We start from the raw sequence: 17,463 nt of genomic DNA, 5'->3' as shown, positions 1-17,463 counted from the left end.
ATTAATAAATGGAAAACTCTTAATAATATGTGGCTTACCATAGTAGAGAATTATGGGAGGCCATAGAAAATTTCATTGGAAGATAACTTTAAAAAAACATATATACCTAAAATACATCATTGTGTCAGGCACCATACAGTTTATCTTAAGTTAAAGGGTGATTTTCTTGATCTCCCCATTTTTTTGGTTTCTACTATATAGTAAAATATTTATCTAATAAGTAGTTTTAAGATGTTCATGCTTATATAGGTCTATAAAAAGAAATAAAAAATAGCATTTTAGTTAGCAGAAAGATGTATAAAATTATCATGATCAACACATACTTGTACCATTCTTTTATCTCCCTTGCTTAAGTGATGGTAGGTTCTGATTTTTCATATATTATGGTTAAGAATAATGTGTGATATAGATACCTAATTTTCAGAGACTCAGAAGGAGGGAGGAGTAACTGCCTCTCTCTTTGGAAGGAAAATAGTCCAAACTCCAGTCACTGGTTACATTTCACAAAGCTGAAACAGTACTAAGGGGGAGAATCCTGTTATGTATAAGCTGTCCCATAGCACTAAGTCATATCCATATGCTTTCTAGCTAAAGGTCATCAGAACAGATATTAAGTTACTTCTTGGATAGAAACCTATCTTTGTACATTCATTGAAAATATAGCAAAAAAATTCATAATTATTTCCAAACATACTCTTTTTATAGCAGGTTTTTAAAAAATTTTAATTTGTGCACAGATGTTCCTATAACCCACATAAACTAGATTAGTAAAGAAACACAGTTTGCTGACCTGAGCCTTGTCTTCCTTCAGTTGCTCTTTCACAAATATACTGGACTCCTGTAACATATCCTCCCCCCCGCCCCCAAGGTTTATTCATTTTTGAGAGAGAGAGAGTGCGAGCAGAGGAGGGGCAGAGTGAGAGGGAGAGAGAGAGAATCCCAGGCATGTTCCTCACTGTCATCATAGAGGCTCATGCAGGGCTCCAACCCACAAACCCTGACATCATGACCTGAGCTGAAAGAAACCAAGGGTCAGATGCTTAACTGACTGAACCACCCAGGCACCTCTGTTACATATCCTTTTTAAGACACATGTCATTTCAGTAAATTATCTAATACTATTATTCTTCATAACCTATGCAAAGAAATCAGGAATCATTCCCTAGTTCTCATATTCCCACATATTTTTATGAAGTGTAAGAATTAACAGATTTGCTCAAAAATACACAACGCAAAGGCTTCCACAACAGAGTCTAATTTTAGAAAATAAAAATAATAACAGCCAGATAAAATCTTTTAGCTGAGACCATCATATACATTACTGCAAAGTATGTTCATCAACCTAGAAAATAGTCCATAGGTTTAAAAAAATGAGTATATAACCAAACACTAATTTTTGTCTATTGCAAAATATGGAACATTTGTAATTTCTCTCTTCATTTTCTACTGGTGGATTATACTGTCCTATGCAAATGCTGGTTTGGTGACTGCTGTATAATGTAAAGGTCGCCACCTGTTGAATATAAGTAATTACTACACTTCAGTTCCTTGTGAGACTGGTACTTTAAGATCACTGAAGCAAGAAACAATAGTTTCTGTCTACTCTATGTATTTTCACACACAAATTGTTCATTTCTCTGTTTAATTATGGAAATACTTATGTACGTTTTCCAAAAATAATTTGGGAAGACTACCACTTATAAAGTTTTTAAAGAAATAAAAATCAGTATTTGTAATACACAAAAATTCTTTCATAGTCCATATGTTCGTTGTTGAAAGATATAAACGAGCAAACAAAAATCATCCAAATCCAGAGGTAAATACTGAAAAAGTTGTGGTTTATTTACATTCTGGATAGAATTGAATGCATTAAGTTCCTTAGAAGTTTTACCAGCCCACCAGTACTTCTCTAACAATGCTATTTGGATAAATCTTTCTGCTTCACTTTTAGAGAGGGAGATTATACAACAAAATTATTTTATTGAATTAAACTCGAAAGTAAAAGGAACGTAACTTCTTGACTAAAAGTCAGTACTATTGAAGGCTCCTCCTGCAGTTTACTTTTTAATTTCAAAAAATGTCACAACTTAAATTAATTTGATACTTTGATAATAGGCTATCTTCATCCATGATGGAAGGCTTAATTGTCTTTCCTTGGTCGTTATTCAGTTTTACATATTTTAGTCATGTTGAAAGATCCACAAGACCACATTTTTCTATCCTTATGTGAAGTTGTATTTTTTATGATAGTATGATTTTATAAAAGAAAATTGAAATAATGTATAACATAATGTATAAAACGTAGGTATGGATATTTAGACGTCTTAATTTTCCATTTCTTAGTCAAATTAAAGAACTCTGATTTCAAATTAAATCTTAAAAGCAGTCTTAACTATGTCTCTCCTTTCATTTTTCTCTATGACCACGAACAGGTGTATGTTGAATCCTGCTGCTTGGCCAACTTTGTGATAGGTATTCATCTTCCAGTCACACCTAATTAATTACTCATGAAGAGTCTGCATTTATTTCTTTGAATAGAGTGTGTTAAAACTAGGATGAAATCTGTGCAATTTTTTGAGTTGGAAGTACATATTTATTTTGTCTTTTCATGTACTTTATTCTTTTTTCCCAATATCCTAGTAATTCATAAGAAAAAACTGTTGACGGGGGTGCTTGGATGGTTCAGTCAGTTAAGCGTCTGACTTCGGCTCAGGTCATGATCTTGTGGTTCACGAGTTCGAGCTCCTCATTGGGCTCTGTGCTGACAGCTCAGAACCTGGAGCCTGTGTTCATATTCTGTATCTCCCTCTCTCACTGCCCTTCCCCCACTCACGTTCTGTCTCTGTCTCTCTCAAAAATAAATGAACATTAAAAAATTTTTTAAAACATTAAAAACATTTAGAACATTAAACAATTTTTTGAGAATGAGTTTCTGAAATATTAATGAGAAGTAAAGCTTTTATTTTTTTATTAAATGTTTTTATTTATTTACTTTGAGATAGATAGAAAATAAGTGGGGCAGAGGCAGAGAGAGAGAGAGAGAGGGAATCCCAAGCATGCCTGTGGTGTCAGCTGGCACAGAACCTGACGAGGGGCTCAATTTCATGAACCATGAAACCAAGACTTGAGCCTCAAGAGCCAGACACTCAACTGACTGAACTACCCAGGTGCCCTGAGAAGTAACGCTTTTAAACAGACTTGCCAAGAAGTTATCCTTTGTTTACCGCAATGGAATCTAAGGTTTCTTATGAAAATCGGTAAATCTATTAGCAGAGATAGTGAAACAGTACCTCATGCATGTTAAGAAAATGTACATTCACACACACAAATAACATTTAAATATAAATACAGTATAAATAGAAGTAGAAATAAATTATTTAAATATAAATTTAAAACAGCCAGACATTAATTCAAGAGATAAAAAAGTGATGTTTTCTAGGGTTTCTGTAAATTAACAAATGCCCATTGTCAAAAGATACAAACAAGCAAACAAAAATCAAAGATAAATACTGAAAAAAAGTTTAGGTTTATTTACATTCTGGAGGGAATTAAAGTTTCAGGTAGGAAGGGATTCTAGAGGCATATGGGTAGTTCAGTTGGTTGAGCGTCCAACTCTTGATTTCTGCTCAGGTCGTGATCTTACAGTTCGTGAGTTCGAGCCCCATGTTGGGCTCTGCACTGACAGCACGGAGCCTGCTTGGAATTCACTCTCTCTTGTCTCTCCCCCTCCCCTACTCTCTCTTTCTGTCTCTCAAAATAAATAACTTTAAAAAAAAAAGAAAGGGATTCTAGGTGAGCTCTTGGTAGTCTTGTTTTTCTCAATGATTTATCACTCAAGTATTGAGACAACTTACAGATGAGATTTGCTGAGTAATGCTATATGCATAAAAATAAGTCCTGGAGAGTAGGAAAGAAAATAGAAGACTTGAACAGGTAAATGTAGTACTGATTTTCAAAAAAGAAAAAAACTTCGGAACTATAAACTAGTTTGAACTTGAGGTCACGTGGAAAAAAATCTGGGAGGCTTTTTTTTTTTAGATTCTCAAGATTCCTCACTTACGTACAATACCCAGTGCTTATCCCAACAAGTACCCTTCTCAATGCCCATCATCCCTATTCCCCACCCCCATCAACCTCTGTTCTTGTTTTTAAGAGTCTCTTATGGTTTGTCTCCCTCTCTGTTGGTACCTTATTTTTCCTTCCCTTCCCCTGTGGTCATTTGTTAAAATGACCCAAATCCCATATGCGTGAAATCATAGGGTATCTGTCTTTCCCTGACTGACTTACTTCACTTAGCATAATAACCACGTTGTTGCAAATGGCAAGATTTCATTCTTTTTCATTGCTGAGTAGCTTTCCATTGTGTATATATACCACCTCATCTTTATCCATTAATCAGTGGATAGATATTTGGACCTTTGCATAATTTGGCTATTGTTGATAGCGCTGCTGTAAACATTGAGGTGCATGTGCCACTTTGGATCAGTAGAACTCCAGTGTCCTTTGGATAAATTCCTAGTAGTGCAATTGCCTGGTCATAGGGTAAATTCTATTTTTAATTTTTTGAGGAAACTCCATACTGTTTTTCCAGAGTGGCTGCACCAGTTTGCATTTCCACCAACAGTGCAAGAGGGTTCCTCTTTCTTCACATCCTTACCAACATCTGTTGTTTCCTGAGTTGTTAATTTTAGGCACTATGACCACTGTGAGGTGGTATCTCAATGTGGTTTTGATTTGTATTTCCCTGATGATGAAGATGTTGAGCATCTTTTCATGTGTCTGTCTGGCAGCTGGATGTTGTCTTTGGAAAAGTGTCTATTCACGTCCTCTGCCCATTTCTTCACTGGATTATTTGTTTTTTGTGTGTTGAGTTTGTTCTTTATAGATTTTTAATACTAACCCTTTATCCGATATATCGTTTGCAAATATCTTCTCCCATTCTGTCGGTTCCCTTTTAGTTTTGTTAATTGTTTCCTTTGCTGTGCAGAAGTTTTTTATTTCAATGAGGTCCCAATAGTTCTTTTTTTTTTTTTTTTAATGTTAATTTATTTTTGAGAGAGACAGAGAGAGTGAGTGGGGGAGGGACAGAGAGAGAGGGAGACACAGAATCTTAAGCAGGCTCCAGGCTCTGAGCTGTCAGCACAGAGCCCAACACAGGGCTTGAACCCATGAACTGTGAGATCATGACCTGAGCTGAAGTCAGACACTCAACCAACTGAGCCACCCAGATGTTCCCCAGTAGTTCATTTTTGCTTTTGTTTCCCTTGCCTTCAGATTTGTGTTGAGTTACAAGCTGCTGCAGCCGAGGTCAGAGAGGTTGCTGCCTTTTTCTCCTGTAGGATTTTGATGGTTTCCTGTCTCACAGTTAGTCTTTCATCCATTTTGAATTTATTTTTGTGTATGCTGTAAGAAAAGTGGTCAGTTTCATTCTTCTGCCTGTTGCTGTCCAGTTCTCCCAGGACCATTTGCAAAAGAGACTTTTTTCCCATCGGATGTTCTTTTCTGCTTTGTCAGAGATTAGTTTGCCATATATTTTTGGGTCCATTTCTGGGTTCTCTGTCCTATTCCATTGGTCTATGTGTCTGTTTTTGTGCCAGTACCATACTGCCTTGATGATTGTAGCTTTGTGATACAGGCTAAAGTCCGGGATTGTGATGCCTCCAGCTTTGATTTTCTTTTTCAACATACTTTGGCCATTCAGGGTCTTTTCTTCTAGCTCTGGGAAGAATGCTGGTGCTATTTTGATTAGGATTGCATTGAATGTGTAGATTGCTTTGGGTAGTATCAACATTTTAACATTATTTGTTCCTCTGATCCATGAGCATGGAATGTTTTTCCATTTCTTTGTGTCTTCTTCAATTTCTTTCATAAGCTTTCTATAGTTTTCAGCGTTTAGATCTTTTACCTCTTTGGTTAGGTTTATTCCTAGGTATTTTATGGTTCTTGATGCAATTGTAAATGGGATTGATTCCTTGATACCTCTTTCTGCTGCTTCATTATTTGGTGTATAGAAATGCAACCAATTTCTGTGCATTGATTTTTTTTGTCCTGCGACTTTGCTAAATTCATGTATCCACTCAGGCAGTTTTTTGGTGGAGTCTTTCAGGTTTTCCATGTACAGTATCATGTCCTCTGTGAAGACTGAAAGTTTGACTTCTTCTTTGCTAATTTGGATGCCTTTTATTTTGTTTTGTTGTCTAATTGCTGAGGCTAGGACTTCCAATAGTATGTTAAACAGCAGTGGTGAGAGTGGAGATCCCTGTAGTGTTCCTGATCTGAGGGAGAAAGCTCTCAGTTTTTCCCCATTGAGGGTGATTATTAGTTGTGTTCTTTCATATATGGCTTTTATGACGTTAACATATGTTCCTTCTATCCCGACTTTCTTTAGAGTTTTTATTAAGAAAGGATGCTGTATTTTGTCAAATGCTTTTTCTGCATCTATTGACAGGATCATATGGTTCTTATCCTTTCTTCTATTAGTGTGATGTATCACCTTGATTGATTTGCAAATAATGAGCCAGCCCTATAGCTCAGCAATGAATTCCACTTGATCATGGTGAATAATTCTTTTAATATACTGTTGAATTCAATTTGCTAGTATCTTCTTGAGAATTTTACATCCGTGTTCACCAGGAATAATGGCCTGTAATTCTCCTTTTTAGTGGGGTCTTTGTCTGGTTTGGGAATCAAGGTAATGCTGGCTTTATAGAATGAGTCTGGAAGCTTTCCTTCTGTTTCTGTTTTTGGAACCGGAGAAGAATAGGTATTAACTATTAAATGTCTGGTAGAATTCCCCTGGGAAGGCATCTGGCCCAGGACTCTTATTTGCCAGGAGATATTTGATAACCAATTCAATTTCTTCACTGGTTATATGTCTGTTCAAATTTTCTATTTCTTCCTGTTAGAGTTTTGGTAGTGTGTCTAGGAATTTGTCCATTTCTTCCAGATTGTCCAGTTTGTTGACATATAATTTTTCATAGTATTCTCAAATAATTGTATTTCTGTAGTGTTTGTTGTGATCTCTCCTCTTTCATTCTTGATACCTATTTGGGTTCTCTCTCTTTTCTTTTTGAGCAGTCTGGCTAGGGGGTTATGAATTTTGTTTATTCTTTAAAAAAACCAGCTCTTAGATTCATTAATGTGTTCTTTTTTTTTTTTTATTCTATATTATTTATTTCTGCTCTAGTCTGTATTCTCTTTTTCTGCTGGATTTGGGCTTTCTTTGCTGCTGCCTTTATAGCTCCTTTAGGTGCAAGATTAGGATGTGTATTTGGGACCTTTCTTGCTTCTTGAGATAGAGCTGAATTGCAATGTGTTTTCCTCTTAGGACTTCCTTTGCTGCATCCCAAATGGTTTGGACTGTCGTGTATTCATTTTCATTTGCTTCTATATATTTTTTAATTTCTTCTTTAATTTTCTCGTTGACCCGTTCATTCTTTAGTAGGATGTTCTTTTACCTCCATGTATTTGGGGGCTTTCCAAATTTTTTCTTGTGGTTGATTTCAAGTTCCGTAGCATTGTGATCTGAAAATATGCATGGTATGATCTCGATCTCTTGTACTTGTTGAAGGCTGATTTGTGACCCAGTATGTGATCTATTTTGGAGAATGTTCCATGTGTACTCGAGAAGAATGTGTATTCTGCTGCTTTTGGATGAAAAGTTCTGGATGTATCTGTTAAGTCCATCTGGTCCAATAGGTCTTTCAGAGCCATTGTTTCCTTCCTGATTTTCTACCTAGAGGATCTGTCCATTGCTATAAGTAGAATATTAAAGTCCCCTACAATCATGGTACAATTATCTGTACATTCGTTTATGTTTGTTATTAACTGATTTATATATTTGGGTGTTACATGTTGTGGGTGTAAACATTTACAATTGTTAGCGCTTCTTTTTTTTTTAATGTTTTATTTATTTCTGAGAGCAAGAACGACAGAGTATGAGTGGGGGAGGGGCAGAGAGAGAGGGAGACACAGAATCCAAAACAGGCTCCAGGCTCTGAGCTGTCAGTGCAGAGCCTGACATGGGACTCAAACTCACAGACTGTGGGATCATGACCTGAGCCGAAGTCAGATGCTTAACCAAATGAGCTAGCCAGGTGCCCCAATTGTTAGCTCTTCTTGATGCATAGATCTCTCAATCATGATATAATGCCTTTCTTCATCTTTTGTTACAGTCTTTGTTTTAAAATCTAATTTGTCTGATACAAGTATGGCTACTGTGGCTTTCTTTTGCCATCCGGTAGCATGATAGATGGTTCCCCATCCCCTCACTTTCAATCTGCAGGTGTCCTCAGGTATAAAATGAGTCTCTTGTAGGCAGCATATAGATGGATCTTGTTTTTTTATCCATTCTGATACCCTATGTCTGTTGAGTGGAGCATTTAGTCCATTTACATTCAGAGTGATTATTCGAAGATATGGATTTAGTGTCATTGTGTTGTCTGTAGGTTTTGTTCTTGTGTTAGTCTCTGGTCCTTTGTAGTCTTTGAAGCATTCCACACACAGAGACCCCCTTAGGATATCTTGCAGGGCTGGTTTAGTGGTCATGAACTGTGTTAGTTTTTGTTGGCCTGAGAAAGTCTTTATCTCTCCTTATATTCTGAACGACAGCCTTGCTGCATATTTTTCCTGTTCAGCACATTGAATATTTCCTGCCATTCCCTTCTGGCCTGCCAAGTTTCAGGAAAAGTGTCTGCTACTACCTTTATATGTCTACCCTTGTAGGTTAAGGGCTGTTTGTCCCAACTGCTTTCAGAATTCTCTGTCTATCTTTGTAGTGTGCCAGTTTCACTATGATATGTTGTGGTGTTGACCTGTTTTTGTTGATTTTGAAGGGAATTCTCTGTGCCTCTTGGACTTGGACACCTGGTTCCTTCCCCAGATTAGGGAAGTTCTCAGCTATAATTTTTTCAAATAAACCTTCTGCCCCTTTCTCTCTCTTCTTCTTCTAGAACTCCTATGATATGGATATTGTTTTGTTTTATTGTATCACTTAGGTCCATAATGCTCCCCTTGTGATCCAGTAATTTCCTTTCGCTCTTTTTTTCAGCTTCATCATTTCCCATAATCTTATCTTCTGTTTCACCTATTTCGCTTCTCTGGTTCTTTCATCCTTGCTGTCACTGCATCTAGTTTATTTTGCATCTCATTTATAGCATTTCTTAATTCGTCGTGACTATTTCTTAGGTCTTTATCTCTGCAGCAACAGATCCTCTGTTGTCTTCTGTGCTTTTTTCAAGCCCAGCTATTAGTTTTATGACTGTTATTCCGAAGTCTTGTTCAGATATATTGTGTGTCTCTTTTGAGCAATTCTCTGGCTGTCATTTTTTTCCTGGAATTTCTTTTGAGGAGAATTCTTCCATTTCATCATTTTGGCTGGGTTTCTGTCTTTTACATGTTTTAATAGCTTGTTATGTGTCCTGCACCTAAGAACACTCCTATATTAAAGAGGGCCTGGGACTTCAGGAAGCGTTTTTGGAGTATGTTGTGTGCACTCTGTTGTTGTGTATATGACTGCTCTATCCCACTGGTCATTCTTGTACAGAGCTTCTCCTTACTCGTAGTGGTGGATTGTTTATGCCTTCCACACCAGGTGTGCTTTGATTTGTTTGTTGAAGTAACCCAGGAAAAAAGGAAAAGGCAGGGGACCTGATCCCCTGCAAAGAGAGAAATGAAAGGGACAAAAACAAAAACAAAAAGACTAAACAGAGGATCAAAGGAACTATGTGTCTTAATCCAGAGAGAGAGAAAGGAAAATAAAGAAGAAAGAGATATAGAAAAGGTGTAAAAATAATAGAGTGAAAACGCCGGGTTAAACAAAGAAACAAAGCAGAGATAGAATGAACATAAATACTCACATATAATTAGAATTGACCAAAACTCAAATCAGAAACTATGAGCCTGATTCCAAAGGAAAAAATGAAGAGGGTAGAAAGAAAAAGAGGAGAAAAGAGAAGGAAAGAAAGGAAAACAAAAGAACAGCAGACTAACATACAAAACTGCAGGACAGCTGTCTGTTGGTGCCTGGAACTGTGCTGGTCTGGAAGAGAGGCCTTTGGGTCACTCAGTGTCAATCCCGCTCCAGTAGATAAGCAGTTACGGGGCACGGAGGGGTGGGGTTGGTGTAATCAGGTCCCGCCTCCACTGGGGGCTGCTGTCCTGTTCCTTGAAGTGCCTCCATGTTGGTGATGGGGGGAAAAATGGCAACACTCCCGTCTCTCCTCCCCAGACCAGGTGTCTCAAACCACACTCTTCCGGCAGCCCTCACAGAGCAGCACAGGCAGCTGGCTTGCCCTGCTTCACAGTCTCCCCCGCATCTTCTAGGCACTCGGCTGGGATTCAAACAACAATGTCTTAAAGAATCGCATACCACCGGGACCCAGTTCTGGAGTAGCACCATTCCACCCTGCTGATATCACTGGTGCCTGCAGGGTCTTCTGCCCTTGGTGTGGGCAATAAACCCTCTTCCCACAGTACTTGAGGGAGGGGACTGTTCTCTCCCAGTGCTCCCCTGAGATCACTACAGCACCCCAGGGGCTGGCTTCCAGGTGCTGGCTCCCCTCCCCCACAGGCACACGCACATGGCAGTCAGGCGCTTTTGAAAACTCCCCTTCTTTGGCTCCTAAGGCTGTTTGCAAAGTAGAGACTGCAACTCTCTGTATTTCTCATTCCCCATTCCATGGTCTGGAGAAGTTCTTCCCTTGGCCTAACTCAATACCATGACCCACAGCTTCTCTTTCCCTCCCTTTTGTCTCTCCACAGAAGAGGATCCCTCCCCTCTGTGCCTGTGCCGTTTTATCTCCCCAATTCGCATACATGCACCTCTGTGCCACCAAGCCATCTCCCTCCACAGATAGATTTCCTGGGGTTCCAAGCTGACCTCAATACAGCCAGGTTTGAGGGACTAGGGAAATCCCATTCCCCATACCTCTTCACCATCTTAACTCCTCCTGTCCTAGGAGACATTTGTAAAGCCTTGCTAGTGAGCACTCAGAAAAGGACAGAATTGCCAACACCCAGAATTAAGTCCTCAAGAAACAAATCACAGCCAACTTAACACATTTTCAATAAATTGCGGGAAATGTTAATTTTAACAAGTCATGAAAGCAAGGCTTTTAAGGTACCACTGAATTTAATGAGGTTAATGATTATCAAATTTTTAGATTCATCATAGTTGAATTGAATCAAAGGATATTGTTTTAAAGCACGAGGACTTGAATGAGGACTTCTATAGCTTGCTACCTAAATTTGTGGGTATCATGAGGTCAAGAGGTATGGCTCACTTATACCTTAACCAGAAAATGGACCAAACGTAGTAGAAAAAAGAACAAGAAACTTAATATGGTTATGTGCAGTTTAGACGAAATAATTTTGCTCTCCTGGTAGAGAATTTGTGATAGGGGATGGATAAGGTTAGCAAAAACAAATATAAAAATATTAGGGATTTTAGAAGAAAATAAACCCTATAAAAGTTAGTCATGTCATATGGTTCTTAAAATTATAAAGCAAGCCGTAGTTTGATTCTACACTTGTAAAATCTCACCATCTCACCTGTCATATCATATTTAATCCTTGGGATTAATGTCTGACAATTATGTAGGTAATCCCAAGAAAGTCAGTTGAAAAATCCTGGGACAATTAAGCTGTCCAGATATGAGGCAGATATGAGTGATTGATTTCACCTGATAATATGGACTTTTCCTTAACTTAAATCTACAGCTGTGTCTTCTTCTTTCCCAAACATTCTCACTTAGTCTCAGGCTTTAGTGATCCCAGCTAATTGTTTATTACATACACATATAATAAATAAATCCAGCAAGTGTTTGTAAAGCACTTATTGTGTGCCACTCCCTATTATAGATGCTTGGTTTATAACAGAGGCAAGGGTCTGTCATGGACTTACAGTCTAATGGAGCAGACATGCAATAAAAAAGCAAATAAACAATAAAGTTTTATGTTATGATGTTATTCTATAAAGAAATAATATAGGACAATATGACGAGTATAATGAGGGAAAGAGAGGAGTGAAGTCATTACACACTAGTTAGGGAAAAAGAAGGCGTTTGAGTTGAAACATGAATGACCTGAAGGCGTTAGCCATGCAAATATGGAGAAGATAGGCTCTGTAGGCAGAGGGAATAGCAAGTGCAAAGGCCCTGAGACAGGATTCAGCATGGTATGTTTAAGGAACTGAAAGAGACCCACTGTGACTAGGGCATTTTGTTTGTTTTGTTTTAATGTTAATTTTGAGAGAGACACACACAGAGCACAAGTGGGGGAGGGACAGAGAGAGAGAGATACAGAATCTGAAGCAGGCTCCAGTCTCTGAGTTGTCAGCACAGAGCCCAACACGGGCTCGAACTCACAAACAGTGAGATCGTGACCTGAGCCAAAGTTGGAAGCCCAACCAACTGAGCCACCCAGGCGCCCCGGGGCATTGTTAATAAAGGAGAGAGAGATGAGAGATTGAGTGAAGTAGTCAGAAACTAGATCATTTTTTGCCTTGTAAGTTGTGTTAAGGGATTTAGATTCTTATCCCAGTTAATCAGAAAGCCCAATATAGGATTTTAATCATAAAGAGATCACTCTGAATACTATGTAAAATTGATTGTGAGGGAGAAATAATGAACATAGCAGACTAGTTATGTGAATTCCCTTAGTTCAGGCAAGAGATGATAGGAGCTTAGGCCAAGGAGGTATTAATGGAGAGTGAGAGAGTTGGATGGGTGTATATTTTAGAGGAAGTGCTGACAAGAGTGTAGAAATACACTCTTGTGTTTTGGGGTTGATGGATAGAGAAATGCTGCTAAGATTGTGTGAATTTGGTAAAGATTAATTTAGTTGGTAAGAGTCCGTGGTAAATGTCAGTTCAGTATAGTAAAGAAGCTAATAGACTCAAGATGTAGAGGAGTAAGTTACAAAACAAAGAGGTGCTTAAAATCCAGATTTTAGGTGTATTATTCTTTTTGATGAAAAATAGAGGCTATGAATTCTGGAGTGCATGGCTGAGATATTCCAGGCCTAAGATTTAGCCTTAGAAGAATTATCAATGAAGTGAAGAAGCCAAAGAATTTAGCCGTCAGGTTATTCAGTGATTCAACGTGACAGCACTAAAGTCAAGAAAGATTGTTGGGATGAGGTAAGAGGAAGAGTGAGTCGGGCTTCTAGGAATAGCCAGCAAAATAGTACTAAAGACAGGCAAGTGTGTACGATTGAGGTACAGAAGACAGGAGAAGAGAAGGAGTGGTCAGCTGGGTTTCATACCAAGACTAAGTAAAATGAGGAATGTACTCAAAAAGACAAAACTGTACGATTCTACCTATATGAGGTATTAAAGACGATTCACAGAACAGAAAGTAGAGTGGTGGTCGCCAGGGGGCTGGGGGGGGGGGGAGGAGTTGTTCAATGGCTATAGTTTAAGATTTGCAAGATAAAAATGTTCTAAAGGTCTATTTCACAATGAATATACTTACGACTAATGAACTGCATGTACGCTTAAAAATGGTTAAGAAGGTAGTTTTATGTTGTGTTTTTTACCACAATAAAAAGAAAACGAGGAACACAAACTGTCAACTGAATTTAGCCACAGAGAGATCATTAGTTACCTTGACAAAAATACGGTTTTATAAAGCTCTCAGGATGAGGCCCACTTGAGGTGGTTAAAGAGTGACAGGCAGGTGAGGAAATGGAGACAGAGTTGCTGGAGTGAAACTATCATTCAGCTTGACTTTTAATAGGAATAGGAAAATGGAAGGGAAAGGTAGTTTTGTTGTTCAGGTGTTTTATTATTATTTTTTTAGGAGAAATTATTTTATAATTGGGCTTTTGGTGTTTTGTTTCCTTTGCAAAAAGGCGATTTTATTAAAGTACAGGGACAGGATCCATGGGCAGAAAGAGTTGCACTGGGATTTATACTACAGTGTTTTGTTTTTGTTACTGTGTTTAATTAATGTTTATTTGTTTTTGAGAGAGAGAGACACACACACACACACACACAGAGCATAAGCAGGTAAGGGGCAGAGAGAGAGGGAGACACAGAATCTGAAACAGGCTCCAGCCCAGAGCCTGACACGGGGCTCAAACTCACGAACCAGGAGATCATGACCTAAGCTGAAGTCAGACTCTTACTGAGCCACCCAGGCGCCCCTGTACTATCGTGGTTTTGAATGGGGACTCAAAGCATGCAGTGGAGAGGGAGATGGAAAATGCAAAGGAAATATATCAATTGAAGCCCCTGAGAAAAAGGGAGGAGGTGGAATACACAGCATAGGATCTTGCGTTTGGGTAGTTGTCAGAACTGGGGCAAAGAAAGAGAGGTCCATTCCCTGGTCCTGCAGAATGGTAAATTAGTAAGATGAGCAGCCTCACACCTGGACAAATTGTTAGCATGGGTCCCCATTAGAAAGCATGGAAAGAGACAATGTCGAAACTATGCAAAGAAAGACAATTGATGAGAAAGATAATGCACAAATGGCTCTTTGTTCAGTTTTCCTAAGAAAAGCAGACTAAAAGGCTGCAAGCCCAACTCTTCAGACATACCTGGGAATGATTTAAGTCTTCATACCTCTCTCTGGTAAGAAATGAAAACTCAAGTAACAGACAAAGCAGGAAGTTTGGCTGCTGCAGAGGTGACATGAATTAGAACTTCCTCCCAATCCTAAAAGGAATAAATATTAGGGGATGGCAGAATTAAAGTAGATACTGATGTCTGTTCCATATTAAATGAGGTAGTTCAAGATTTTCTTAAGTCTAGTAGTTTTAGAGGTTGGCTAAGCAAAGAAATAGGTGTGCATAACTCATGGGAAACCTGCCAAGTGCATTTGTTTGGCAACTTGGAAATCTGGCTTTAGAAGATATTTCATGAATTATGTGAAGTTTATTCTCAATTGGCACTCATTTTTCCGATCAGCACATTTCATGGAGGTATTGGAAGACCGAACTCCACCTTATCCCTTTTCTTACCTGTCCTCATTAATATAGTCATATGTAGACATTGATAATTCTTTATGTTTTCTCTTTTTCTTCTAGACTGCTGATAGTTCTTTATGTTGTAAAGGGCGTTTTTAAAGATACTTTTAGAGGTCTAGTAATTTCTTGTAAAGGGCATTTTTAAAGATACTTTTAGAGGTCTAGTAATTTCTTAGATGATGTGACCCTTCCTGCTTAGGCAGTATTATAGTACCTGTTTAACCTGATTGCTATATAGTCTTTAGAAGGTACAAGTATTTTCTAAGAAATATATGTATATTGTAAGTGACTTCTGTATTTGAAAACAGTAAGTTTCATTCATGCATTTATTCAACAAATATTTATTGTTTACATTGTGGTAAGCACTTCACTTATACCAGTAAACATAATGGTCCCTAACCTCAGGGAGCTTCTAATTTAATGAGGGAATCCAGATTTAAACAAATAACCCCACAGACTATATGATTTCATTAGTAACAAGTTCTGTGAAGAAAAAGTACAAGGTATTTTGAAAGCATAGGACCTGGGCAACCTAAGGTGATTTGGGGAATTATTGAGACCTCCCTGAGAAGGTGACATTTAAACTGAGGCCAGAAGCACGCTTAGGAATTAGCCCAGTGAAGGTATGGTAGAGAGGTAGGTATAGAAAGTGAGTGGTAGCAGACTGTGCAGAGTCCTAGAGGTGGGGAGAAACTTGGCCTTTCTCAGGAAGAAAGGAAAAAGCAGTTGGATTGGAGCAGGGCAGAAAGGAAGAGCTCTTACTGGAGAATAGGGAGCCCAAAACCACAAGTGTCTTTAGAGCAGTGCTGCTCAGCGACAGACAGGGTCAGATTTGTGTTGTTAAAAGTTTACTCTGGTAGCTGTGTAGAGATGTTATCTCTAGGACAGGGGTCAGCAAACTGTTTTTGTAAAGATCCAGATAGATAGTAAATATGTTAGGTTTTGTGAGCCACCTGGCCTGTCACAGCTGCTAACCTGTGTGTGTAGTGTAAAAGCCCTAGACATATGTAAATGAGAGAACCTGGCTGCTTTCCATAAAGCTTTATTTAAAGTTCATTAAAACTGTCTGAGAGCTGAAGTTTGAATTTCATGTAATTTTCATGTATCATGGAATGTTATTATTCTTTTCAGTTTTTTGAAATGTTCTTAATGTTCATGATTTTGAGAGAGACAGAGTGCTAGTGGGGAGGGGCAGAGAGAGAGGGAGACACAGAATCTGAAGCAGGCTCCAGGCTCTGGGCTGTCAGCACAGAGACCCACGTGGGGCTCAAACACGTGAACTGTGAGATCATGCATGACCTGAGCCGAAGTTGGATGCTTAACTGACTGAGCCACCCAGGCGCTCCTTTTTTTCATTAAAATAAGAAAAACCATTTAGGGGCTCCTGGGTGGCTCAGGTAGTTGAGCATTTTGATTTTGGCTCAGGTCATGATCTCACAGTTCAGGAGTTTAGCCCCACATCAGGGTCTGTGCTGACAGTGCGGAGCCTGCTTGGGATTTTTTTCTCTCTGCCTCTCCCCGACTTGTGTGCTCTCTCTCTTTCTCAAAATAAATAATAAATTTTTAAAAAATTATAAAAAGCATTTTAAAATATGAAAACCACTCTTAATTTATTTGGTCCGATAGTCATGGTTTGCTGACGCCTGATATAGGATTTACAGTTCTTATTGTTTAACATTTCTACTCTGTCTCTTAAATGATACCTAAATTCTACCATGACATTTTTCTTTAGTTATCTACCTTGTTTTTCAACACTCTGGTAAAGGTATGACCAATGCTAAATAAAAAGTGGGAATATAACTTCTCTCCCTTTCTATTTCTGTCTTAGTGTTCCATTTTCTATTCTGAAAATCCATGTAACACGACTGACCTATTTTTTTATTCACAGGCTCTTTTTTTTTTTTTAAACAATGGGAAATTTTGTATTTCTCCTATTTATTTTTTCTTCCCAAAGTGTTACACATTGTGTTTTCTTCTTTCAAGCCTCACACTGAATTTTTCATTTTTTTTTAACCTGGTGATAGTTCTTCTAAAATTTAATTCTGGCATTCAGAAGAAAAAATGGTATGGACAGGAGAAAAACAAAGTAAAAAATAAAGCAACACAATTGCATGCAAGCATTTGTTGTGTGACTGGATAAAATACTTTGTTTCCATGGAGATAAACATCTGTGTAATTCCAGATCTGCAAGCACAGCATTCTGACTTGATAGGATGTTTTTAGTTGCTTTCTTGCAGTGCCCTACTCAGACAGCCACCCCACAAGATGCTGGAAAGAATTATGTAGTGGAAATAGTACAGACAGACCTGGTTCAAATTCCACCTGACCCTTACTAGGTATATGATATTGGGCAACTGAATTAATTTTGTGGAGCCTAACTTCCCTGAAGCATGCAAAGTACATCGTCTTTTGTACTTTGTATTGGATACCTACATAGTACATAATACACAGTGTTGGGACTAGGTGTGTGGGAATTCCCATCCACCTTTCTCCCAC

General features: G+C 38.3%; 1 protein-coding gene across 15 annotated transcripts in view; it reads left to right on the top strand.

Annotated features, from left to right (window-relative positions):
- Nucleotides 1-17,463, top strand: part of PDLIM5 (PDZ and LIM domain 5) — a 221,504-nt gene that overhangs the window by 140,120 nt on the left and 63,921 nt on the right. The window lies entirely within an intron of this gene.

Source organism: Acinonyx jubatus, chromosome B1, assembly GCF_027475565.1.
Source record: "Acinonyx jubatus isolate Ajub_Pintada_27869175 chromosome B1, VMU_Ajub_asm_v1.0, whole genome shotgun sequence".
Classification (NCBI taxonomy): Eukaryota; Metazoa; Chordata; class Mammalia; order Carnivora; family Felidae; genus Acinonyx; species Acinonyx jubatus.
The sequence above is the reverse complement of the archived record's forward strand: the minus strand, read 5'-3'. Positions and strand labels throughout refer to the sequence as shown.